The sequence below is a fragment of the Macaca thibetana genome, chromosome 9 (genome assembly GCF_024542745.1).
Source record: "Macaca thibetana thibetana isolate TM-01 chromosome 9, ASM2454274v1, whole genome shotgun sequence".
NCBI lineage: Eukaryota > Metazoa > Chordata > Mammalia > Primates > Cercopithecidae > Macaca > Macaca thibetana.
The window spans coordinates 107,683,765-107,709,887 of record NC_065586.1 but is presented as its reverse complement, the minus strand read 5'-3'; the positions used below and the strand labels follow the sequence as shown (position 1 = coordinate 107,709,887).

General features: G+C 38.0%; 1 protein-coding gene and 1 long non-coding RNA gene across 10 annotated transcripts in view; one reads left to right on the top strand and one right to left on the bottom strand.

Moving 5' to 3' along the window:
- BBIP1 (BBSome interacting protein 1) overlaps positions 1 to 26,123 on the top strand; it is a 1,212,900-nt gene that overhangs the window by 551,997 nt on the left and 634,780 nt on the right. The gene's annotated exons all lie outside the window — the stretch shown is intronic.
- LOC126962843 (uncharacterized) overlaps positions 1 to 26,123 on the bottom strand; it is a 41,738-nt gene that overhangs the window by 11,797 nt on the left and 3,818 nt on the right. Inside the window, exon 2 of the long non-coding RNA XR_007728831.1 lies at positions 5,521 to 5,581. This is a non-coding gene — a long non-coding RNA (uncharacterized LOC126962843). The remainder of the gene's footprint in view (positions 1 to 5,520; positions 5,582 to 26,123) is intronic.

Sequence of the window (26,123 nt, the reverse complement as noted above, 5' to 3'; positions counted from 1 at the left end):
TATTTTTCCCCCGATAGGAATAAAACATTTTTATTTCTATATAGAATTATGTTAGTGCCTTTGTTGAAAATCAATTGACCATATGTGTGGTATATTTCTGGAATCTCCATTATGTTCCATTCATCTAAATGTGTATATTTACCAGAATCACACTGCCTTGATTTCTGTAGATGTGTATCTACAGTACACAGTCTTAACATCAGGAAATGTACGAACTCCAACTCTTTTTTTTCTCAAAATCATTTTGGCTACTCTAGATCTGTTGTATGTTGCCAAATAATTTTTAGAATCAGCTTGTGGACTTTTTTAAAGAGACTATAGAATTATGAATGTGATTTTGTTGAATCTATACATCAATTTGTGAAGAACTGACACTTAACAAACAGTATTGTAACATCCAATGCATGAATATGATATAATTCTTCATTATTTAAATCTTCTTTAATTTCTCTCTACAATGTTTTGCAGTTTTTGAATGTGGAGTTTTTGTACATAATTGGATTTTATGGCATTGTAAATATAATTTTAAAAATTTATTTTCTAAGTATTTATTATCAATATATGTAGAAATGAAGTTGATTTTTGTATTTTGACCTTGAATCCTGTGATTTTACTACATTCACTCATTCATTCACATACTATTTTGTAAGATTCTGTAGGATTTTCTAAATAGACATTTACATTGTATGCCAAAAAGGCAATTTTCTTTCTTTCTACTCTTTTGCATTTTTTTCCTTGACTATTCAACTGGCTAAGATCTCTAGTACAATGTTGGATAGAAGTGAACATCCTTGCCTTATTTCTAAACTTAAAGAGAAGACATTCAATATTTTACCATTTTTGTAGGTGTTAGCTGTAAATTTTTCACAGATGACCTAAATCAAGTTGATTTTGACCTTTGGATATATTTTCATTATTATTCAATTTAAAATGTTTTCTTTCCTTTTCTAAATCCATCCCCTGAAGCACTTATCATTTGACTTACGAATAATCCAATTACACTCTAAGCTATTTTAAAATACACAGTTATTATTGACTATAGTTTTTGTTTGTTTGTTTTTTGAGACGGAGTCTTGCTGTGTTGCCCAGACTGGAGTGCAGTGGTGTGATCTTGGCTCACTGCAGCCTCCACCTCTCGGATTCAAGCAATTATCCTGCCTCAGCCTCCTGAGTAGCTGGGGTTATAGGCGCCTGCCACCACCCACCACACCCGGCTAATTTTTGTAGTTTTTTTTTTTTTTTTTTTCTTTTTTTCAGTAGAGACAGGGTTTAACCATGTTGGCCAAGCTGTTCTTGAATCCCTGACCTCAAATGATCTGCCTGCCTCGGCCTCGCAAAGTGCTGGGATTACAGGCATGAGCCACTGCGCCCAGCTGACTATAGTTATTTTCTGCTTTCTCTTGCAACTGCTTCACCAGGGTCATTTTGAAGTGGGTTGTTTAATTTACAAATATTTAAGGATTTTTCTAGATATTGTATTGTTATAAATTACTAATTTAATTCTTGTGTGATCAGAGAACATATTTTATAAGATTTCTATCTTTTAAAAATCACTGAGGCTTATTGTTTTGTCAAATAAAATTGTGAACATTGCATGTGCATTTGTAAATAATGCATTTTCTACAGTTGTTGAGTATCGTGTTCTGTAAATCTCTCAAGGGGGTCAAGCTGGTTTACAGTATTATTCAAATTTATTTTTATACCTTTATCAACATTTTTTACCCTACTAGTTATATCAAGCATACCTACACTCCTAAGAGAAGTAATGTTAAAATCTCCAACTATAATGTTGCATTGGTTTATATTTCTATTGATTTCCAACTTTGTGAATTTTGCTGCTTTGTTATTAGTTGTATATATATTTAAAAATTATGTCTTCCTCATGAATTGTACCTTTTATTGTTATGAAATGTCCATCTTTATCCATTTTATTGCAATACTTAGTGTCTTTATGGTTATATATTTAGATTGTAATATCGCCATACTTACTTCCTTATGTTTGCTTTTGGCCAGGTATGGCTTTTTTTGTTCTTCATATTTCAACATTTTTTTGTTTATTTATATTTAAAATATGTTCCTAATGTATAGCATATAGTTGAAACCTGCTTTTCAACTTAGCCTACCAATCTCTGCATTTTAACTAGAATCTTTGGTTAGTACATTAACATTACATTGATATGGTTCTATTGAAGTTTACTACTTTGCTATTTATTTTGTAATTGTCCAATGTTTTAGCTCTCTTCTGCCCTTTTTTCTTAATCAAATATTTTAAGGAACCATTTAATAGCCCTTATTGTTAGTTATATTATCTTTATTGAATACTTTTGGGTTAAAAATATACAAACTTGATACACCAATGTTATTTAGAAATAGATATTGTACCTCTTCAGACTTTGAACCTTGATGGTTTTCATTTTCTTCTTCTCAATTCCCATTTCACACTGCAAAGTAATGTAATTATACTTACCCAACCCCACATCATTTGTACTATTTTTGTTATATATTTATTTTATTTATAAATATGTTGTGAGCATCACATTACAGCGTTATAATTTTTCCTTAAAGTCAGATGTCTTTTCAGAACAATATGAGGAAAAAACTGTCATATATTTATCTAATTATTTGCCACTTCCAGTGTTCTTTTTTCCTTCCCACATAGCCAAGTTTCCATCTGGTATCAGATCCTTTCAGCCTGAAGAGTAACATTTAGCCTTTGTTATAATTCAGGTCTTATGGTAATGAATTTTTCAGCTTTCATTTTACATTTATAAAGGATACTTTCTCATATTTCTCCTTAGTTCCAATGGAAACTATCATCCTTAGTTTCCCTGTATGTACTGTGCTTTGTTCACCTTCAAGATATTTTGTTTAATTTTGAATTTCAGCTGTTTGAGTCTGATTTGCCTAGGTGTGGTTTTCTTTGTATTTATCCTGTTGTGGATTCACAGAGCTCTTGCATCTATAAGTCAGTGTTTATTATCAAATATAGGAAATATTTGACCATTAATTTCCAAATATTTTTTCTGCTGCTTTCTTGCTCTTTTCTCTTTCTGAGCCTCTAATTACATGTTTGATAGGGTTCCCCATATTATCTCAGAAGTTCCTGATGCTCTGTTAATTTTGCTTCAGTCTTTTTGTTTTTGACTCTGGGCGGGTCTAGAACAGGCCATTCTCTAAAAGTGTGGTGCTTTCTTTTAAAGTAAGTACTTTCTGATTTCTTAACTAGATGCTGCAGTGTTAATGAGCTCTCTCCACTTTAGCTGGACTGGACCACCAGTGCCCCTCAGCACTGATTTGTATCTAGAAACTCTTTTGCATTCTCAATACTATTAATGGCCACTTTCTCATAAGCTTTTCCATGTAATCTGCAAAGCCTAACCCTCAACCAATAACACCAACGAACTCTCATACAGCCCATGTTCGGCTTTCTGCCTCTGATGCCGTACCATATAGAATCCAGCTCTTTTAACTGCCCTGAATTCTGACCTCTGCCTTTTTTGCTCGGTGGGACACCTGCACTCTGCCTGGACCCCAGCTCACTAGGTTGACGTCAAAAACTTGTACCCAGGCAGAAAATCTTGGTACTCTCCTTGTGAGTTTCCCTGATCTTAGCTATTGTGGTCTTCCCCGCCTGTTATTCAATGCCAGAAAACAGTTTTGTAACAACTACTGTACCATAGCCAAGTGAAGATAAAAAATTGTTATGCATATGCTGTCTACTTCAGATTGTTTTTGTATAAACTCTAAAACGTCATAAAATTAAATGGGGAAGTGTTTTTATCATGAGAAAGAAAAGGAAAATTGGGGAGTATTTTTGGCTTGAACTCACAAGGTGACTATGTTTCTATATTTGTTTGCCTCGTCCTGTGGGGCAAGATGGTCTAGAAATGTTCTAGATAGTGTGACTCATTGTCTTTTCAGTTGTCAGCCTCCTGTGGAAATTCTAAGATTCCATCAGTCTAAGCAGGCCAGACTTACCATTTCTGCAACTTTTTCTCGATTTTTAATCGTATTTTTCCTTTTTAATAGCTCAGGCCTCTCTTTTTTGAAAGGTCCATGCTCCTTCCTAAATGCTAAATCCAGAACGTTATAGGAGAAGGAATGAGTGGCTATTCCCTTTGAGCATTTCGTTTGAATAAGAAATACCAATGTTCTTGAGGTGTATTTTTAAGCCATGCAAGGAAGGCTGACACTCTTGACTGACTGGAATTTCTTCTATTGTGGGTTTTCTTTATTAAACTCTATTAAACTCTATCTATTTAAACTTTATTAAAGTATTGTTAGATCTATGTCAGGACATGCCCTTTAAGAAGGGCTCAGGCAGGAGCCAATTATGCTGAGAAGCAAGTACTCCTCGGTAGGCAATGGAGGGAAAGCCAGCAAAAGATAAGAGAAATTGGGCATATTCATCAGGCCAGATGGTCAAACCGGAAGGCTGAGCCACCTGAACACACTGTATTATTTTATTGGCCATTAAGCAAGGTAAAATTTTGCAGTAATATTTAACAACATGTTCTTTTTTTTCTCCCTCATTTAAAATCATCAGGCCTGAAATGTGTCAAGTGAAAGCTGAACACAGAATGAAATCTGTGTTCCAGGAAATGTCACTAAGGGTTTTGAAGCAGCTGACACTGTCATTGAAGTTCTATGGCAGCAAGATTACAGAATTGATCAAGGGTTCCCCAGTGGATCAGATGAGTTAGATATATGTGAATTCTCTAGGACTTGACTTTTTCTTTTTTACTTCACCTCCAAGGAGGAGACCATGGAAGTTCCCCCCAAAACAGTCCTTGCTAGAGAGTTATTTAAAAAGAAATCATTCTAAGACTTCATAGCACCCAGAACTGAAGTAGAACCCAAATCTCATCCCATGCCCCACCTGCTACCCCCAACCTAAGCTGCCATTGCTCTCTGTATATACACCAGAATGGCCATCTTAGTTTAAATGCTGTATCCTGGCTCTCCCTAAAACCTTTCTGTGTCCTCAGCATAGAGAACACTCATGTTCTTGTGTTCTTTTCATTCTGATATTCTCAAAAGGCTCGCTTCCAAGAGGATGCTATCTATTGGCTTTAGGGCCGCTGGGAAATGTCAAGAGGTCTCCTATGATCTGATGTTATCAGTGTTTCCTGCTGCTCTCCATGAAGTGTGTTTTGATCTTTCTTTCTTCCAGGGCTGCTGCTTCTCAGCTGCCCCATTTCCTTTTTCCAGGATCGCTTGGGTCCGCACCAGCTCATCATTTCAGTCGCTTTCATCTTCAAAGTGAATCCTTAGTCACCTTTAAGTGGCTTCAGGTACTAACTTTGGGTGAACTTCTAATATGTATAGAAGAATGGTACATTTTCCTTTTATTAGGCTTCCAGTTCATTGAGTCAGAGATTTCAAGCTGTACCCAAAACCAAGAGACTCCAAGTGTCAAATCGTCAAATTAAAGAATTTTCTTGAAGTTTCAGCCAATTCTTCCCCCAAAATGTAGGAGGACTGAATATTTCTGAGTTTGGAATCTGGCTAGAATCTTACCTGGGCACCTGAGTTGCAGGCTATCTCCCTGCCACAACAGCTTCCTCAGTGGAATTCTGGGCTGAAGAGAGAATAAGAAAATGAATACCAAACTATTAATTTCATTGAAATTAATTTCTGCATTTCTGTTGAAATGCAGAAGCTGATCATCCATACTGATGCTATCATCACTGACTACATTAAAGTTTCTAGACAAATTCAGTAAGCATTTTGATGCCAGCTAGGCAGTGAGAGACATGTGCTGGGGATGCCAAGCTGAATGAGCAGATGCCCCTGCCTGCTAAGAGCCCACGTGGAAGTCAGTGGTCCAAACAGTAAGAGTCTGAAACTGTTTTTAAATAGGTCCTTTTCACTCTACAGGAAATAGGAATCTCTGAACAGGAAAAATCTCTGCTAGACCACACTATTTGTATACCACCAGATGCTTCATACCTCCCCACCTCCATTTCAGGAGCTCCATGGCCCAAACGTGATTAGCCACATCTGTCTCTCAGATGTGGGGTTTTCATTTGCCCTAGCTCAATTTTCAGTAATTACACTGAACACATCTTTGCCTTCTTATGCTCTACCTGCGTTGTGCCAGCTGACCATTCTATTCCAAAACAGGAAATTGTCCCTGCTTTCTTAGAAAGCTGAGATCAATCAAGGATGCTCCAAATCATTTTAGGATTTTTCAGGCTATTTAAGGAAAGCAATGCAACTTAAGATATATCAGCGTCTTATCCAGCCACCGGTGCTAGGCACTAGAGTGTGTGTGGAAGTGAATTTCCCATGAAAGTCGCAAGGCTTAAGCCTCAGAGTCCTGCACTTCATGGCATTGGGAAGGGCCCTAATAATGTCCTATGGTCATTCTATATTCTTCTGTATAAAATGGACTTCCCAAATTGTACATGCTTCTGATCCCACAAAACCTGAATCTACATTTGAGTTATGTTTTAAAAACAAGTCAATAAGAGATAGCCTCTGTCGTTAAAGAGCTTAATTTTAGCAAGTGAAAGAAGAAAAATAACATAAATGTAACAAGGGGGCCCCCAAATACAAGGTATTTTCCCACTGACTTTAATGTTTGTGTTCAATTTTGATCTATAAATGCTTTAGAGATGTGGTTTAAATGATCAATATCTTATTTCTGAATTTAACTGTAACATATATTTAAATTAAATGTTCTCTAATATATTGATCTGGAAATATTACTTTTCCTACACTCAAATTTTACAGAACAATTTTAATTCAGACCTTTTATATGGGACTTTGACGTGTCTTAATCATCACTAGGCTCCCTTTTTGAATCATCTGACAAAGTTTTCTTATACGCCATACTCACGGCTGACTAAATTGTTTCAACTATAACACTTTTTGATTTCAGGCACAGTTCTGTCACTGGAAATTTTATCCCATGCCACTAGAACTCACTAGCATAATAGAAGAATATGTTTCTCATTTATCCTGTAGATATATATTTGAGACTATTGCAGCTTATAGTGACTATGTATCCTTTTAAAAATGACTTTTAATTTTTTAACAGTAATATTCATCATTGCAGTGGTGAAGTCTTTCCACCTAGAAATACTCACTAAAGCTGTACTTAATTCCTGCTTCTGTCAGATGAAATTATCTAGCATTGATTAAGGTTGTTTCAGGTTAACACAGTGATTCTCAGGTCTAGGTGTATATTGGAATCACCTAGAGTGTATTTAAGAAACACTGATGCCTGGATACACTCCCAGAGATTCTGATTTAATGATCTGGGATACAGTCCAGGCACTGGAATATTTTTAAGTTCTCTGGGTGATCCCATTGTGCAACCAAGGTTGAAAGCCACTATCTTCCCCCAAGCAATCCTTTATTATTCAAAATAAAATGACTGGGAGAAGGACAGGTGTCTTAACATGAGAGACTTCATAAGGACTCAAATATGAAATAACTGCCTCTTTTCTAAGTAATAATTTAGAGAAATTTAAATAATTTAGAGAAAATGTCATGTACATAAGTACATAGGGATAATTCATATGTGAGTATTAAATTTATGTATATATGCAATTACTTTTTAATATAATGAATTTTTCTGTTTTAAAAGTTAGACTTGCTCACTGCATACAATTTAGAAAAGATTAGACTTTGTGTATCATTTGAGGACTCAAAGACATAAAGAACTCAGATATGACTTCAGGAGAAACCAACATCAATGGATTCACCTGGATAAAGAGTGAGAATTTATGTAAGCAGATGTAGGAAGGGGGAAAGGTATGCCAAGCAAAGAAAATGAAAATGTGATACTCAGGGTCTTCAAAAGTGTGGTATATTGAGGTGGCAGTAAGAAGCCTTTTAAAAAATAAAAATAAATGTTTTATTATGGGTAAAGCTATATGTCTGGGTACCAGAGATGACCAATACTTCGACTTCTTATTTGTTAGGTTTCAGCATGGAAGGATTGGCTAACAACTGAAAATAACCATACAATCATTAAATGTGCTATTTACCACTTTACCGATATCATCAATGCAGTTTCTTGACTGAGCAGGTCTGAGCTCATGAGTACTATCTTCCTTTGGCTGTTGGGGTATTTGACATTCTTCCCTCTTTCTGCCCCTTTGTTTTGGTTTGTAAGACCAACTGACAGCAAGGTGATAAAAGCAAGAGCTGATGATCCTAAATATCTAAACTGAGAAAGTCACATCAAGCTTAGTCACTCCTAATCTGACAGCAGATGTTTCTCGTTGAAATTCATTGAGAAAGAAGAAAAAAAGAAAACAAATGCCATGTAAGATCCATGTATTGATTTTCTTTTTTTTTTTTTTTTTGTTTTTGTTTTAATTATTATCTTTCTTTTTTTTTTTTTTTTTTAATTTATTTATTATTATTATACTTTAAGTTGTAGGGTACATGTGCATAACATGCAGGTTTGTTACATATGTATACTTGTGCCATGTTGCTGTGCTGCACCCATCAACTCGTCATTTACATCAGGTATAACTCCCAGTGCAATCCCTCCCCCCTCCCCCCTCCCCATGATAGGCCCCGGTGTGTGATGTTCCCCTTCCTGAGTCCGAGTGATCTCATTGTTCAGTTCCCACCTATGAGTGAGAACATGCGGTGTTTGGTTTTCTGTACTTGTGATAGTTTGCTAAGAATGATGGATTCCAGCTGCATCCAAGTCCCTACAAAGGACTCAAACTCATCCTTTTTTATGGCTGCATAGTATTCCATGGTGTATATGTGCCACATTTTCTTAATCCAATCTGTCACTGATGGACATTTGGGTTGATTCCAAGTCTTTGCTATTGTGAATAGTGCTGCAATAAACATACGTGTGCATGTGTCTTTATAGCAGCATAATTTATAATCCTTTGGGTATATACCCAGTAATGGGATGGCTGGGTCATATGGTACATCTAGTTCTAGATCCTTGAGGAATCGCCATACTGTTTTCCATAATGGTTGAACTAGCTTACAATCCCACCAACAGTGTAAAAGTGTTCCTATTTCTCCACATCCTCTCCAGCACCTGTTGTTTCCTGACTTTTTAATGATTGCCATTCTAACTGGTGTGAGATGATATCTCATTGTGGTTTTGATTTGCATTTCTCTGATGGCCAGTGATGATGAGCATTTTTTCATGTGTCTGTTGGCTGTATGAATGTCTTCTTTTGAGAAATGTCTGTTCATGTCCTTTGCCCACTTTTTGATGGGGTTGTTTGTTTTTTTCTTGTAAATTTGTTTGAGTTCTTTGTAGGTTCTGGATATTAGCCCTTTGTCAGATGAGTAGATTGCAAAAATTTTCTCCCATTCTGTAGGTTGCCTGTTCACTCTGATGGTAGTGTCTTTTGCTGTGCAGAAGCTCTTTAGTTTAATGAGATCCCATTTGTCAATTTTGGCTTTTGCTGCCGTTGCTTTTGGTGTTTTAGACATGAAATCTTTGCCCATGCCTATGTCCTGAATGGTACTACCTAGGTTTTCCTCTAGGATTTTTATGGTATTAGGTCTAACATTTAAGTCTCTAATCCATCTTGAATTAATTTTCGTATAAGGAGTAAGGAAAGGATCCAGTTTCAGCTTTCTACTTATGGCTAGCCAATTTTCCCAGCACCATTTATTAAATAGGGAATCCTTTCCCCATTTCTTGTTTCTCTCAGGTTTGTCAAAAATCAAATGGCTGTAGATGTGTGGTATTATTTCTGAGGACTCTGTTCTGTTCCATTGGTCTATATCTCTGTTTTGGTACCAGTACCATGCTGTTTTGGTTACTGTAGCCTTGTAGTATAGTTTGAAGTCAGGTAGCGTGATGCCTCCAGCTTTGTTCTTTTGACTTAGGATTGTCTTGGAGACGCGGGCTCTTTTTTGGTTCCATATGAACTTTAAAGCAGTTTTTTCCAATTCTGTGAAGAAAGTCATTGGTAGCTTGATGGGGATGGCATTGAATCTATAAATTACCTTGGGCAGTATGGCCATTTTCACGATATTGATTCTTCCTATCCATGAGCATGGTATGTTCTTCCATTTGTTTGTGTCCTCTTTGATTTCACTGAGCAGTGGTTTGTAGTTCTCCTTGAAGAGGTCCTTTACATCCCTTGTAAGTTGGATTCCTAGGTATTTTATTCTCTTTGAAGCAATTGTGAATGGAAGTTCATTCCTGATTTGGCTCTCTGTTTGTCTGTTACTGGTGTATAAGAATGCTTGTGATTTTTGCACATTAATTTTGTATCCTGAGACTTTGCTGAAGTTGCTTATCAGCTTAAGGAGATTTTGGGCTGAGACAATGGGGTTTTCTAAATATACAATCATGTCATCTGCAAACAGGGACAATTTGACTTCTTCTTTTCCTAACTGAATACCCTTGATTTCTTTCTCTTGCCTGATTGCCCTAGCCAGAACTTCCAACACTATGTTGAATAGGAGTGGTGAGAGAGGGCATCCCTGTCTTGTGCCAGTTTTCAAAGGGAATTTTTCCAGTTTTTGCCCATTCAGTATGATATTGGCTGTGGGTTTGTCATAAATAGCTCTTATTATTTTGAGGTACGTTCCATCAATACCGAATTTATTGAGCGTTTTTAGCATGAAGGGCTGTTGAATTTTGTCAAAAGCCTTTTCTGCATCTATTGAGATAATCATGTGGTTCTTGTCTTTGGTTCTGTTTATATGCTGGATTATGTTTATTGATTTGCGAATGTTGAACCAGCCTTGCATCCCAGGGATGAAGCCCACTTGATCATGGTGTATAAGCTTTTTGATGTGTTGCTGAATCCGGTTTGCCAGTATTTTATTGAGGATTTTTGCATCGATGTTCATCAGGGATATTGGTCTAAAATTCTCTTTTTTTGTTGTGTCCTTGCCAGGCTTTGGTATCAGGATGATATTGGCCTCATAAAATGAGTTAGGGAGGATTCCCTCTTTTTCTATTGATTGGAATAGTTTCAGAAGGAATGGTACCAACTCCTCCTTGTACCTCTGGTAGAATTCAGCTGTGAATCCATCTGGTCCTGGACTTTTTTTGGTTGGTAGGCTATTAATTGTTGCCTCAATTTCAGAGCCTGCTATTGGTCTATTCAGGGATTCAACTTCTTCCTGGTTTAGTCTTGGAAGAGTGTAAGTGTCCAGGAAATTATCCATTTCTTCTAGATTTTCCAGTTTATTTGCGTAGAGGTGTTTATAGTATTCTCTGATGGTAGTTTGTATTTCTGTGGGGTCAGTGGTGATATCCCCTTTATCATTTTTAATTGCGTCGATTTGATTCTTCTCTCTTTTCTTCTTTATTAGTCTGGCTAGTGGTCTGTCAATTTTGTTGATCTTTTCAAAAAACCAACTCCTGGATTCATTGATTTTTTGGAGGGTTTTTTGTGTCTCTATCTCCTTCAGTTCTGCTCTGATCTTAGTTATTTCTTGCCTTCTGCTAGCTTTCGAATGTGTTTGCTCTTGCTTCTCTAGTTCTTTTAATTGCGATGTTAAAGTGTCAATTTTGCATCTTTCCTGCTTTCTCTTGTGGGCATTTAGTGCTATAAATTTCCCTCTACACACTGCTTTAAATGTGTCCCAGAGATTCTGGTATGTTGTATCTTTGTTCTCATTGGTTTCAAAGAACATCTTTATTTCTGCCTTCATTTCGTTATGTACCCAGTAGTCATTCAGGAGCAGGTTGTTCAGTTTCCATGTAGTTGAGCGGTTTTGAGTGAGTTTCTTAGTCCTGAGTTCTAGTTTGATTGCACTGTGGTCTGAGAGACAGTTTGTTATAATTTCTGTTCTTGTACATTTGCTGAGGAGTGCTTTACTTCCAATTACGTGGTCAATTTTGGAGTAAGTATGATGTGGTGCTGAGAAGAATGTATATTCTGTTGATTTGGGGTGGAGAGTTCTATAGATGTCTATTAGGTCTGCTTGCTGCAGAGATGAGTTCAATTCCTGGATATCCTTGTTAACTTTCTGTCTCGTTGATCTGTCTAATGTTGACAGTGGAGTGTTGAAGTCTCCCATTATTATTGTATGGGAGTCTAAGTCTCTTTGTAAGTCTCTAAGGACTTGCTTGATGAATGTGGGTGCTCCTGTATTGGGTGCATATATATTTAGGATAGTTAGCTCTTCCTGTTGAATTGATCCCTTTACCATTATGTAATGGCCTTCTTTGTCTCTTTTGATCTTTGATGGTTTAAAGTCTGTTTTATCAGAGACTAGTATTGCAACCCCTGCTTTTTTTTTTGTTCTCCATTTGCTTGGTAAATCTTCCTCCATCCCTTTATTTTGAGCCTATGTATGTCTCTGCGTGTGAGATGGGTCTCCTGAATACAGCAGACTGATGGGTCTTGACTCTTTATCCAGTTTGCCAGTCTGTGTCTTTTAATTGGAGCATTTAGTCCATTTACATTTAAGGTTAAGATTGTTATGTGTGAACTTGATCCTGCCATTATGATATTAACTGGTTATTTTGCTCGTTACTTGATGCAGTTTCTTCCTAGCCTCGGTGGTCTTTACATTTTGGCATGTTTTTGCAATGGCTGGTACCGGTTGTTCCTTTCCATGTTGAGTGCTTCCTTCAGGGTCTCTTGTAAGGCAGGCCTAGTGGTGACAAAATCTCTAAGCATTTGCTTATCTGTAAAGGATTTTATTTCTCCTTCACTTATGAAACTTAGTTTGGCTGGATATGAAATTCTGGGTTTAAAATTCTTTTCTTTAAGAATGTTGAATATTGGCCCCCACTCTCTTCTGGCTTGTAGAGTTTCTGCGGAGAGATCTGCTGTTAGTCTGATGGGCTTCCCTTTGTGGGTAACCCGACCTTTCTCTCTGGCTGCCCTTAAGATTTTTTCCTTCATTTCAACTTTGGTGAATCTGGCAATTATGTGTCTTGGAGTTGCTCTTCTCGAGGAGTATCTTTGTGGCGTTCTCTGTATTTCCTGGATTTGAATGTTGGCCTGCCCTACTAGGTTGGGGAAGTTCTCCTGGATGATATCCTGAAGAGTGTTTTCCAACTTGGTTCCATTTTCCCCCTCACTTTCAGGCACCCCAATCAGACGTAGATTTGGTCTTTTTACATAATCCCATACTTCTTGCAGGCTTTGTTCATTTCTTTTTCTTCTTTTTTCTTTTGGTTTCTCTTCTCGCTTCATTTCATTCATTTGATCCTCAATCGCTGATACTCTTTCTTCCAGTTGATCGAGTCGGTTACTGAAGCTTGTGCATTTGTCACGTATTTCTCGTGTCATGGTTTTCATCTCTTTCATTTCGTTTAGGACCTTCTCTGCATTAATTACTCTAGCCATCAATTCTTCCACTTTTTTTTCAAGATTTTTAGTTTCTTTGCGCTGGGTACGTAATTCCTCCTTTAGCTCTGAGAAATTTGATGGACTGAAGCCTTCTTCTCTCATCTCGTCAAAGTCATTCTCCGTCCAGCTTTGATCCGTTGCTGGCGATGAGCTGCGCTCCTTTGCCGGGGGAGATGCGCTCTTATTTTTTGAATTTCCAGCTTTTCTGCCCTGCTTTTTCCCCATCTTTGTGGTTTTATCTGCCTCTGGTCTTTGATGATGGTGATGTACTGATGGGGTTTTGGTGTAGGTGTCCTTCCTGTTTGATAGTTTTCCTTCTAACAGTCAGGACCCTCAGCTGTAGGTCTGTTGGAGATTGCTTGAGGTCCACTCCAGACCCTGTTTGCCTGGGTATCAGCAGCAGAGGCTGCAGAAGATAGAATATTTCTGAACAGCGAGTGTACCTGTCTGATTCTTGCTTTGGAAGCTTCCTCTCAGTGGTGTACTCCTCCCTGTGAGGTGTGGGGTGTCAGACTGCCCCTAGTGGGGGATGTCTCCCAGTTAGGCTACTCAGGGGTCAGGGACCCACTTGAGCAGGAAGTCTGTCCCTTCTCAGATCTCAACCTCCGTGTTGGGAGATCCACTGCTCTCTTCAAAGCTGTCAGACAGAGTCGTTTGCGTCTGTGCAGAGGTGTCTGTGTGTCTTAGTTTACTGTGCCCTGTCCCCAGAGGTGGAGTCTACAGAGACAGGCAGGTTTCCTTGAGCTGCTGTGAGCTCCACCCAGTTCGAGCTTCCCAGCAGCTTTGTTTACCTACTTAAGCCTCAGCAATGGCGGGCGCCCCTCCCCCAGCCTTGCTGCTGCCTTGCCGGTAGATCACAGACTGCTGCACTAGCAATGAGGGAGGCTCCGTGGGTGTGGGACCCTCCCGGCCAGGTGTGGGATATGATCTCCTGGTGTGCCTGTTTCCTAAAGCGCAGTATTGGGGTGGGAGTTACCCGATTTTCCAGGTGTTGTGTGTCTCAGTTCCCCTGGCTGGGAAAAGGGACTCCCTTCCCCCTTGCGCTTCCCAGGTGAGGCAATGCCTCGCCCTGCTTCAGCTCTCGCTGGTCGGGCTGCAGCAGCTGACCAGCACCGATCGTCCGGCACTCCCCAGTGAGATGAACCCAGTACCTCAGTTGAAAATGCAGAAATCACCGGTCTTCTGTGTCGCTCGCGCTGGGAGTTGGAGACTGGATCTGCTCCTATTCGGCCATCTTGCTCCGCCCCCTTGATTTTCTTTATAAGGCATAGAGACAAGAAATGAAATACGGATAAGAGTGAATGTTGGTTTCCAACCCAGTAGGCTTTTTCACAGAACAAGTGATAAAAGGGGCAGAATTCAATCTTTGAAGAGATAAAGCCTGTAATAGAAAGGTAATGAACATTTGTAATGCATTTCCCATTTTTTTAAAGTCTTTTTTCAGTCTTACATAATATTCTCATAGTTGTGAGACAGTCACTCAAGTATTGTTATTCTCATTTCTAGAAAGAAAGAGAGGTCAGAGAAAGCCAGTAACCTTCACAAGGTCACTTTCCCAAGGTCATAAAGCAGGAAAAGTACCAAGTCTCTCAACTCTCAGTTCTGTGCTTGTCTATGAGAAAGAAAAAACACTTTTTATATAAGGAACATAAGCCTCTTTAAATTACCAGGTCCAGAGAGGCATTGGAATGAAAAATAATAGTCACATCACTCCTGGCTTGTGAAAAACCGTTACCTCTTGAAGCCACTTGCTATGCGGGATCTAGACTAGCTGATGCCAAATAGCCATAAAATGCCATGCACTGAATCCCATAACTCTTACCCTATAGTTCAACAACGTATAGTTCATTGCTAATCAATGTTATTTCTGTAAGCCAATGATAATACCTTGTGGACAACTTTTATGGATTTTGTAATTAACCCTTTCCTGATTTGTCTCTTCTTTAAAAACTTGAACCTCTCGTTTGGCAACTTGGAAGTGTGTCCTAGACAGCTACCTTCAATCTTGACCCAAACAAACTTTCAATACTAATTTTGCCTCAACTTCCTCCTTTATATTGATACCCACCACCCGTATTAGATCCCCACTGTATGTGTTTTCTTTCTACTAGTAGTGCTAATTTAATAGATGCCTAGAAATATCACTGGTTACAAGGGTAAGAAAATGTAGAAATGGATTATTGTCCATAAATTAAGAAGTTTTACCATATTTTAAAAATTACGTATACTTATGAAAAAAGTCAGAAAAAATGCAGAACACAAACTCAAATTACTCTAGTTCTATTAATAATGTTTTCACTCAACAATTTTTCTGTATATCCTTAAGTCTTTTTTTCTACTTAAAATTGTTATTTTTTAATGTGGAATGCTATGTTGTTTTAACTTTAAGATAGCGTAAGACTTTCTCCTTGTTTTTACACAGATTTCATGAATGTTTAGTAGCTCTATATTAGTAGCTCTGATTTATGAAATGTCCACCATATTTCAGCCACAGTGCTAGCCTTCAGTAGATACCATGAGGACCTTATTGGGCAACAGTTTTTATACCTGTTTTACAGATAAACATAAGCAGGAAAGCAACTCTGCTCAGGCCATCTAATCTAGAATGGGCGGTTGTGGAATCCCTCCCCCGAGGGCACTGTTAATCCCTCTCTCCTACACAATTTATAATCAAGTGGATATTTCCTGGTTTATTCAAACATCCCCACACAATTGGACATTTAGGTTGTTTCTAATATTGTCTGTTACAAATAATACTGAGAATAATATTTTATGACCGCTCATACTTTCTCACTACTAACATTAAATATTTCCTGAGCATAAATCTTAGAAATGGAATTCCTAGGTCTAAGAACACAAACAATTTAATATGATTTAATTGGCATTCTCTACTTCCCCCTCCCGTAAAGCAGTGTTATAACAGCAAGACATGGAATCAACCTAGGTAGGTGCCCATCAGCCATGGACTGGATAAAGGAAATGTGATACATATACAGTATGGAATACTATGCAGCCATAAAAGAGAACAAAATTACTTCCTTTGCACCCACATGGATGCAGCTGGAGGCCATTATCCTAAGCAAACTAACACAGGAACATAACAGCAAAAACTGCATGTTCTCACTTACAAGTGGGAGCTAAACGTTGAGTACACACAGTCATAAATATAGGAACAATAGATACTGGGGACTTCTAGAGGGAGGGAGGCGGGGGTTGAAAATCGACCCATTGGGTATTATGCTCACTACAGGATCATTTGTACACCAAACCTCAGGGACACACAATTTACCCATATAACAAATCTGTATATGTACCCACTGAACCTAAAGTTAAATAGTATCCATTTGTGTCCCAGCTCGGAGTCAGAGTGCCTATCCCATAGTGCTTTTGTCCACATCAACATTTAGCTTAATGTCTCCTTACCTTTTCCCTTTGTTAAATTACAGGTGAAAACTATTAACTATTTTTTTATTTTTTATTTTTTTTGAGACAGAGTCTCACTCTGTCGCCAGGCTGGAGTGCAGTGGCACGATCTCTCCTCACTGCAACCTCCACTTCCTGGGTTCAAGGATTCTCTTGCCTTAGCCTCCCGAGTAGCTGGGACTACAGGCATGCACCACCACGCCCACCTAATTTTTGCATTTTTAGTAGAGATGGGGTTTCACCATGTTGGCCAGGATGGTCTGTACCTCTTGACCTTGTGATCTGCCTGCCTCGGCCTCCCAAAGTGCTGGGATTACAGGTGTGAGCCACTGTGCCCGGCCTATTTATTTTAAACAAAAATATCCAGATACATTTTGGAAGATCTAAGTTGTCAGTGCCAGTCCTTGACTTTCCCTTCCACATACTCTTCTATCTCTTTTACTTAAGAATTTTCTCTTTACCTAACATCATGGACAACAATTGTTCACTAGTACACTATTTGCAAGGCTTTATGCTTGATACGATTTGGGAACAACTTGGGAGTACACAGTGCTACCACCAGCCTATAAGAGCTTAATGTTTACTAGACACAAAAGAAAAAAAAAATAACAAAACAATTACCTAGTGAGTTCCTAGTATTCAGAGGAAGGAGAGATCAGAGATTCCCATCCCCTCTTCTCTCTCACAAGGGCAAATTTTCTACTCTCCATACCCTCCAATCTGTCCCCCATGGGATTCCAAAATAGCTGAGTCATGTTCCTGAATAATTATAAAGCAGGTGCCAAATCCTAGCATCTATACACACATCTATATGCTTTTAATTAGGGGAGGGAGTAAGGGTGGCAGAGGTAGCTGGGAGGTCTGCTCATCATTTAGAGATTCTGGAAAACTTATAATAAATGCTATTCACTGTGAGAGTTTATTACAATAAACTCAGAAGCTTTCCCCAGTGATGTGTAGCCCTTAAGAAGTGCAGATTATACCAAATTCAATTGAAATTGGAAACTGTCTATTAGACCACAGAAGAAAAAAGTACACTGCGGGTGTGTTTTCCTGACTGTCGTTATGACTGAAAACAAGGACAGCAAGCGGGGATATTAGGATGATTTAGCATCCCAGGGCAACCTCAAGAATATAAGTACCCTGTACTTTTACAAGGCCATGGTTTCATACTCATAAAAGGACAGCCGAAAAAGAGGAACTGCCCAAATGCAGTGATGTCAGTTACTTTGCTGTCATTTGGATGGTGATAGGGTGAGGGAGGAGGATGGAGTCACTCAAAGTAGAAATGGGGAGACCAAGAAGAGCATCCAGGGGCTGTTGCTGTACTAGAGGGTGAGGGAGCATGACCTGAGGTGAAGGGAGAGGAGATACAGTAGGATTCTAAGCAGGATGAGGAAGAGATAGAGACAGGAAGGTAAGCCCTTTGTAGGCTGGGACCCAGGTACCCATCACCATATCTTGCACAGGCTTATCCCATTTATAATTCTTCTACTCCTCATCCCTTAGTTACAAACTTTTACTCATCCTTCAAGCATCACATAGCTTAAAACTCTTCCTCAAAGAAGTCTTTTCTGACACCTCAGGGACTGATTTGCTAAGCCTAGTAGTTCCCTCCTAGGTTGCCATATTTCCATTGCCATCATCACGTCTTTCATCCCCTACAGACTGTAAGTCCACAGGGGCAAGAGAGTCTTGTAGGATGCTGCTGTGTCACCAGGGTAGCACATTGCCCCACACCAAAGGCCTTAAGACACATAAGGGTTGAGTGAGTAGAGTGGTCCAGGCAGCCCAGTCATCCTCTCTCTAATTGATCTTTGTGATTACAAGGCTGTGAGCAGCACAAGGGGAAGACTTTGCTGGACTGATTTCCAAATCCCAGGTCCTGGTATTCTGCCTGGGATCTAGTAGGTGCTCACCGATATTTGCTGAACAGGACAACTGGTGGAAGCCGGTGCCAGGCACAGGAACATGGCACATTCAAGAAGTTGGCTTGACCTTTTCCTTTGTTTTAAAAGTCAAAACCCAGATTTGTCTAAAGCAAAGTCCTCGACATAGTTGGTGCCCTGTTGACTAGTTCTGATGAAGTCCATAGAAATGGAAATTGGAAGGTGACCCAACAAGATGTTTAAAATTAGACATCATTATAAAAATAACATTCCCTTCAGCAAAACTGTGCCATGATTGATGTTTCGCAACTTTCCTGTTTTGCAGAGAAAAATGTAATGCTAAGCAAAAATTGTTTTATTTGTATATCCATTCTAGCTTTTTTTGCTTGATTATATGATTGAAAGTCCAATTCTTATCCATTTATGGCTAAAGCCTGGATTGTAGTCAGTGATATGATCAACATTATGTAGAGAACTCAGGATAATGTAAAAATCTAGAGAAAAGCTAATGCAAGCTAATAAATTTACATCACTAAGGAGCTGAAAATTTTAGCCTTTATTAAACAAATAAAAGAAGGGCCCTCATATCTTCAAAAAATTTAATGTGAGTCAGACCTGAGTTAATGATCTACACATTAGCCAAAGTTTGGACATGAGATGTAACATCTGCTATGCCTAAAAGAATTGTATACTCAGAAATGTGCCTAATTAGCTAACGGATGGGTCTCTGGCATTGACATTTCCAAGGATAAATCCTAAAAGGGAAATAAGAAGTCCGTTGGAAAGGAGGAACGTACAATTACATAATGTAAAAAAAAAAGAAAAAATACTTAGATCAGACTCCTTTAAGCATGAGCCATAATCCTATGTGCTTGAATTTTGGTTTGTTTCCTTTTTTTAGTTATATTTATTATTATTATTATTTTTTTTTTTTGAGACAGAGTCTCGCTCTGTCGCCCAGGCTGGAGTGCAGTGGCCGGATCTCAGCTCACTGCAAGCTCCGCCTCCTGGGTTTACGCCATTCTCCTGCCTCAGCCTCCCGAGTAGCTGGGACTACAGGCGCCCGCCACCACGCCTGGCTAGTTTTTTGTATTTTTTTAGTAGAGACGGGGTTTCATCGTGTTAGCCAGGATGGTCTCGATCTCCTGACCTCGTGATCCACCCGTCTTGGCCTCCCAAATATATTTATTATTTTTAAGGATACAACTAATTTGTACATTCTTATACAAATTCAAACAAATAATCCTACAAGAAAGATCCCTTTTGCCACACAAATTTCACAGTCTTCTCTAGATATAAGAACTCTATTCAGTTTACTGTACATATGTCTGGATCTTGTTCTATACATTTACATATATATGTGTTTAAATTTAGAATTATATATTTTTGTTTGCTTGTTTTACACAATTGGGATTATATCAAATATTGTTTTGCAAATTGCTTTTTTTAACAAATGAAATATGTCTTAGAGATCTTTCTATTTTAATGAATACAGATTATCTCATTCTTTTTCATTACTGCATAATATTTCATAGTGTGGATGTGGTATACTTCATTTAACTGTACTTTACTAACGGACATTTTGTTGTGTTCAATTTGTCACTATAACATGCAACATTGCAATGATTATTCTTTCTGTACACATGGAAAGACTTTTTAGGAAAAATGCTTATATTAAGAATTGCTAAATAAGAGGTTATGCATACCAAATTTTGGTAAACATTGAAATTTTTTGCCAGAAGAGCCTGTATCAATATCAGCACCAACAGTAAATAGAACCTTTCATCATCATCATCTTTTGTTTTCCTTCTTCTTCCTCCTCACCTTCCATATTTATGGGGGGGAAACTGATATTTCACTATTGTTTATTTTATATTTCTCTGATTATTAGTGAAGTTTTGCATCTTTTTTATATTATTGGCCATTTGCATTTCTTATTCTGTAAATAGCCTGCTCATATTCCTTTCTCTTTTTATCGTTTTTCCTTATTGATAATGGAAACTTTAAACATTTCAATCTGCTAGATTGGAAGAAAATAGTTGCAACATAGGTTATTGCCTTTAAACTTGATATCTTTTGTCAGATAATTTATAGAGTCAAATTAATGAACTTCTTTATCTAACTTAAAATATTCTCTGCTCCAATATTTATTTCTAATTATTTTCTATATTTTCTTATTTTATAATAATGCTTTTCACCTTTAAAAATAAATGTTTTTATCTTTGCTTTCTCTGGAATTTATTTTGTAGACTGTTTTAAATATTGATCTAACTTGTTTTTTTTCTCAGTTGGCTACCCAGTTGCCTCCAGCTCTTTCTTCAATTATAGAAAATGTTATTTCTAATATGCATTTATCTCTGGTTTATCTTCAGATTCTTTTGACTTCTACTGATTTTTTTAATCTATTTTATTTCCTATTCTTGTCCTATTCATCACTATAGCTTTCTAGTATATTTTGATGTCTAATAAGACATGTCCCCATCATTTTTTCTAACAATTGATTTATTCTTATCTATTTTCTATTCTGTAATAATTTGGGAATCAATTTGATAGGTTCCATAGAAATTTCATTAGGATTGCACTGAACTTAGATTAATTATGAAGAATTTATTGAGTCTTCTCAACCATAAATACACCATACTTATTTTATCAAATCTTCTTTTACACCCCTCAGTAAATGTTATGGTTTTCTTTTATATTCGTATTAGAAAATTTTATTTTATAACTATCACTGGTGTATAGACAGATGATAGATAGGAAGATAGAATCTGCTATGTTGCTGAGTTTTCTTAAGGGTTCAAATAGAAAATTCAAGGAAGACTGCCTAACAAACTACTTAGTTTTTATATAAATCCAAATGATACTGACAGTATCTCTTTATTGTTAGTGGTCATTACTTATTTTCCATATCGTAGTGCATTATCTAGGAGCTCCATTGTAAGGTTGAATAGTAGTGATCATAACAGCCATACTTCTCTTGCTCTAGATTTTAATAGGAATGCTTCTAATGTTTTAACATTAAGTGATATGTGTGCCGAAGGGACGTAAGTTTATATAGTTTGTATCCCACAAATAAACGCAAACTTTTGTATGTGTGTGAAGCAGCTTCAGTCTCACCGACAGTATTGGAAAAGACTTAATTTTGGAAGGTTTCCTGATCTTCAGTCACAGTCTTTTAAGGAGGCCCCAAGAGCATCTTGTGAAGAGAGCCCTAGTCAACATTTTCTATTACTCTTTAATGTTCCACATTGTTTTCCCATTAACCCAAGGACAAATAAAAATTCCTCACCTTTGATTTAAATCAACCAGAATTGGTCTTATATGTGTCAATTCTGTCACCATGCAACTCTGCCCAACATATTCACTCCTGCCCAAAGTGCTTGAAAGTCATCACTGCAACAGCCCATCTAGGCAGCCCCATTCCTAGTCCCCTGAAAATCACTCTTTACTATTGTAAAGACTCTTCATTTGGGGCCTTTTAAAATAACTCCTGACATACATCCAGATGGACCTAATGGATATCTGGTTAGGACCTCTTCTGTCCAGAGCTCATCATTCCAGGCAGGTAGCTTCGATGTGTACATGACCTAATGTTTCAGAGATTGTCTATCAGGATGAATTATTCTGCACTCATATCGTATCATTTACTGTATGCCTAGTGCTGTACTAGAATATTTAGTGAATAACAAAAGCATAAAAGATACTGGCTTTTTCCTACAATTTTTCTACAATTACTCACATTGTAATTGATTCACAAATATAAACAAGACCTGTTTCTATCTATGAAAAATTATTCTTGGGGGAGGGGCATTCTTAAATTGGGGCCTGACAGATCAGTATAGAAGGTCTAGAAATAGGTTTTGTTTTGGACTGATACATCATGATTAGTAGGTCCATCTTGGCTGCAATCAGAATTGGGGTACATATTATTGAATTTCTCTCTATATTGAAGCCCTTGCTTCTAGACACTAAGTCACCATCATCTCCTTTTCCCTCATATTCTGACAAGTGCCAAGCCTGCCTCATGTATCTCCACAGGAAGTCCACTCCTATAACCACATTTACCTCCACCTGGAGGACTGTAAGTGTTTATCCCCACCTGGAGTATCCCCATCTACGTGGCCTCCACACCTCCAATGTCTCATCCCCCAATCAGTTATATCACTGTGATAGCTACCATCGCAATCTTACAGAGAAGCTTCAAGCATTCCAATCCTATCCTCAGAAACGTAATGGTTCCCTATTGCCTACAAACTTAAGTCCAGACTTTTTACACTAATGTTTAAGATCCTGGATGACTTTTCCTACCTCTTTACCAAGCAGTGGGTTTTCTATAATCCAACCACATATAACTGCGCAGCCTAAGTCCTTACCTTTGCTTATACTGTTACATCTCCTGGAATATCCTCCTCTCTTCTTCTTCTTCCAAGGCCTTAGTCCAATACCAAAAAATTTCCTGCATTATTTCCATCTCTCATTAATTCTGTCTTCCTCTGGATTTTCCAGTCCTCTTAAACTATGTGTGGCAATTAAATCACACTGCTGTTTTATTTATATATATATATATATATATATATGTGTGTGTGTGTGTGTGTGTGTGTGTGTGTAGCCATTTTTTTACCCTTCTCTACTAGATTGTAAATCCTCTGAATAAGGTATTGTAGGCTACATCATTGCTATATTTTCTTAGGATGATCATAGTGCCTAGAACATAGCAGGGCCTTTGTGAATTTCTTCCACATTGAATGGATCATGCAAATAAACTGAGATAACCAAAGGTTATAAGGCTACCCTTGATTGGAGTAATTTTTATTCACAATATTTTGCATTTGTGGCCCAAAAGAGTACATATAAGCCAGCTTTAGGCACTGAGTAAACCAAAGTAGCAACTGTCAACCCTTTTTCTCTTCCCCAGAATATTTACAATGTTGCCCTACTCACTTGCAGTTAAATACCAAGAGGGAAATGGTTAAAAGAGATTTCTAAGCCTATTGATTTTCTTCACACATTTATGAGCAAAATGTTAGAAAGAAATTCACAGCAGAAGTGCATTTAGAGAAGGCTAAGAGCAGCAGAAAACCAGATGACACATCCTGGAATGGGAGCAATCAAGGTTCTATTCAATCCTTTCCTTCTACCCTCTGCCTCAGAATATTTCCCCCTTTGAAACTTCTGCACAGTGGCACAGGTGTATTGAATTCACACTGATCCACCAAAAAAAAGAAAAAAATTGTTTTATGTCAACAGCATCCAGAAATTTCAGCAAATTATTTAAGAGGCAAAGATTAAAAATAATCCACTAAGGATTATCTCCTATTAACAGGAAAGTGGTGATACTTTTCAGCTGCAAATAATCTGTTGATCTAACTGTAAAACTGTAGAAAATATAATCTGTTTGTACAAAAAAAAACTTGTACCTAGTGCTGTGCCAGGTAATGGGAAGGCATATGCCTAGACCAGGAGTCAGCAAACTTGCTGTAAAGGGTTAGGTAGTAAATATTACAGGCTCTACAGATAGTTAATCTCTGTTGCAACTACTCAACTTGGCCTTGCAGCCAGAAAGCAAATTGTATAAACAAATGGTCACGTCTGTGTTCCAATTAAACTTTATTGATAAAACAGGCAGTTGGCTTGCAGCCATAATTTACCCAGGGCTACACCATATGTTCTTTGATTAGAGTGATCACATCTTTCTTAGTAAGCATTGCATCTTCCATGTCCAGTTTAGTGCCTGACTTTAGTGACTGTAAATTTAAAAAAATTAATTTTACAAAAGTATCTTTTCTGTCCCTAGAGAGCTTACTATCTAATGTTTATTGTAAGATGAAACAGGAAAATATAGAGTAAGAAAATTGCAAGGACTGTAAACATGAGATTGGCTCCTAGATTTACCATAAACTCTAATAAGGGTTTATATTTCAACTGATCCTATCTCTGTATCTCAAGAAGTCAGTTTTCCTAACTATTGAAAATGGATTTAGGGTTAGAATTAGTTATAAAACTACTACAATTAATGGCTTTTCAGGTTGCTTTTCTGAAGCTCAGCTTAGGTCAGAAAACCAAAAGAGGCCCCATAAAGTTCACAAGATAAATAGAGACTGAGGTAGGCCCCCCTCTTTTCACCTTTACCTGCCATTTGTAACACATGAATTTCTCTCACAACATGGAAGAGTCAGACTCCATTGCCACCATCAGCAAAGCCCTTAAGAAGGGCTAAATAAGGGAGATATCAAGAAAGGGAGCATATTCAGAAAGACAGGATTATTTGATATGGAATTCTTTCCCTAGCCAACACAGGACATCTCCTGGGGGCCTATAGCTGGATCTTGGTTTAAGGTAAGTTGATTACTGGTATATAAATTAGAATTCTGAAAGTAAGCAGATAGTATACTCAGGATAATTCAAGGATAGTTTATTTACAAGGTGTGGATAGCATATAGGGAAGCCACAGGGGATGATAATATCCCAGGGTTAATAAGAACAGAGACATCATCACCCCTAAGCCCAAAAGGACAAGGGGAGGAAGAGTTGTGGGAATCCTGAAGAAGAGAGTCACCTAGAACACCCAGATGATCAAGTGAGGGGCAATGACCTTGTGTTGAGGGACATGGCCAGCCATAGGTAACCTCGCAGGGAGGGAAAAGGAATGGAATTCTCCATCTTCATTTCCCTTCCTCTCTTTGATGTCCTGCCAGGGCTCCTGATTGGTTGAACCAAACCAGACCCCAGGGGCCAGGAAGCCTGTTGGCATGATCCACATTGGTCAGCCTTCAAGGACAGGGAGCAGGGTGGAGAAGGTTGAGAACAGAAGATGTCCGGCACAACCAGAGCCCAACAGACCTGACAGCTCATTACCCCAAGGCTGTCTGTTGAGGGTTGTTAGGTACATTGTGATGACATCGATTGATCATCCACATACTCCCATTTTTCTCCTGAATGAGATTTTCACTACTGTCTACAAGGAAATGAATTGAGCAATTTTCTATTCCCTGCAATGTAAGGAGATCTCTTGCCAACCACTCTCATTTACCAGATGGTAGGTGATACCGTGAGGTCTGTGTGACTCCTTCTAAGGCAAACAGCCAGGGAGAGAGGGCGTTGGGGTCAGGAGCCCTAGTTCTCAGCAGTGGCTCTGCCCCTAGGTAACTAGGTGACCACAGGGAGGTCACTTCTCCTGGGACTTAGTTCCACTTTCCTAATTTAAAACATAAAGTGATTGGATCTGATGATCTGTGATCAGATCTTTTAACCTAGAGTTCTATTGAAATCATTTAAAATTTTATTTAAAAAACTGTGCACATGAGCATTTTCCTATCATAATAATAAGAGCTCCTTCTTATCAAGCACTTACTACTCAGTAGGTACTTAGGCACTGTGCTTAGCTTGTTCTCTCTCCCCATCTCTTCCCTTCCATTTTCTCTCAAAAAAATATATTTAAATCCTCACGATAATCAGTGAAGCACTTGAGTCTTTTTCTTCTTTATCCTTCAGTGACATGCCCAAAATGCACGGTTAGTAAGTGGCAGAACAAGAATTCTCACCA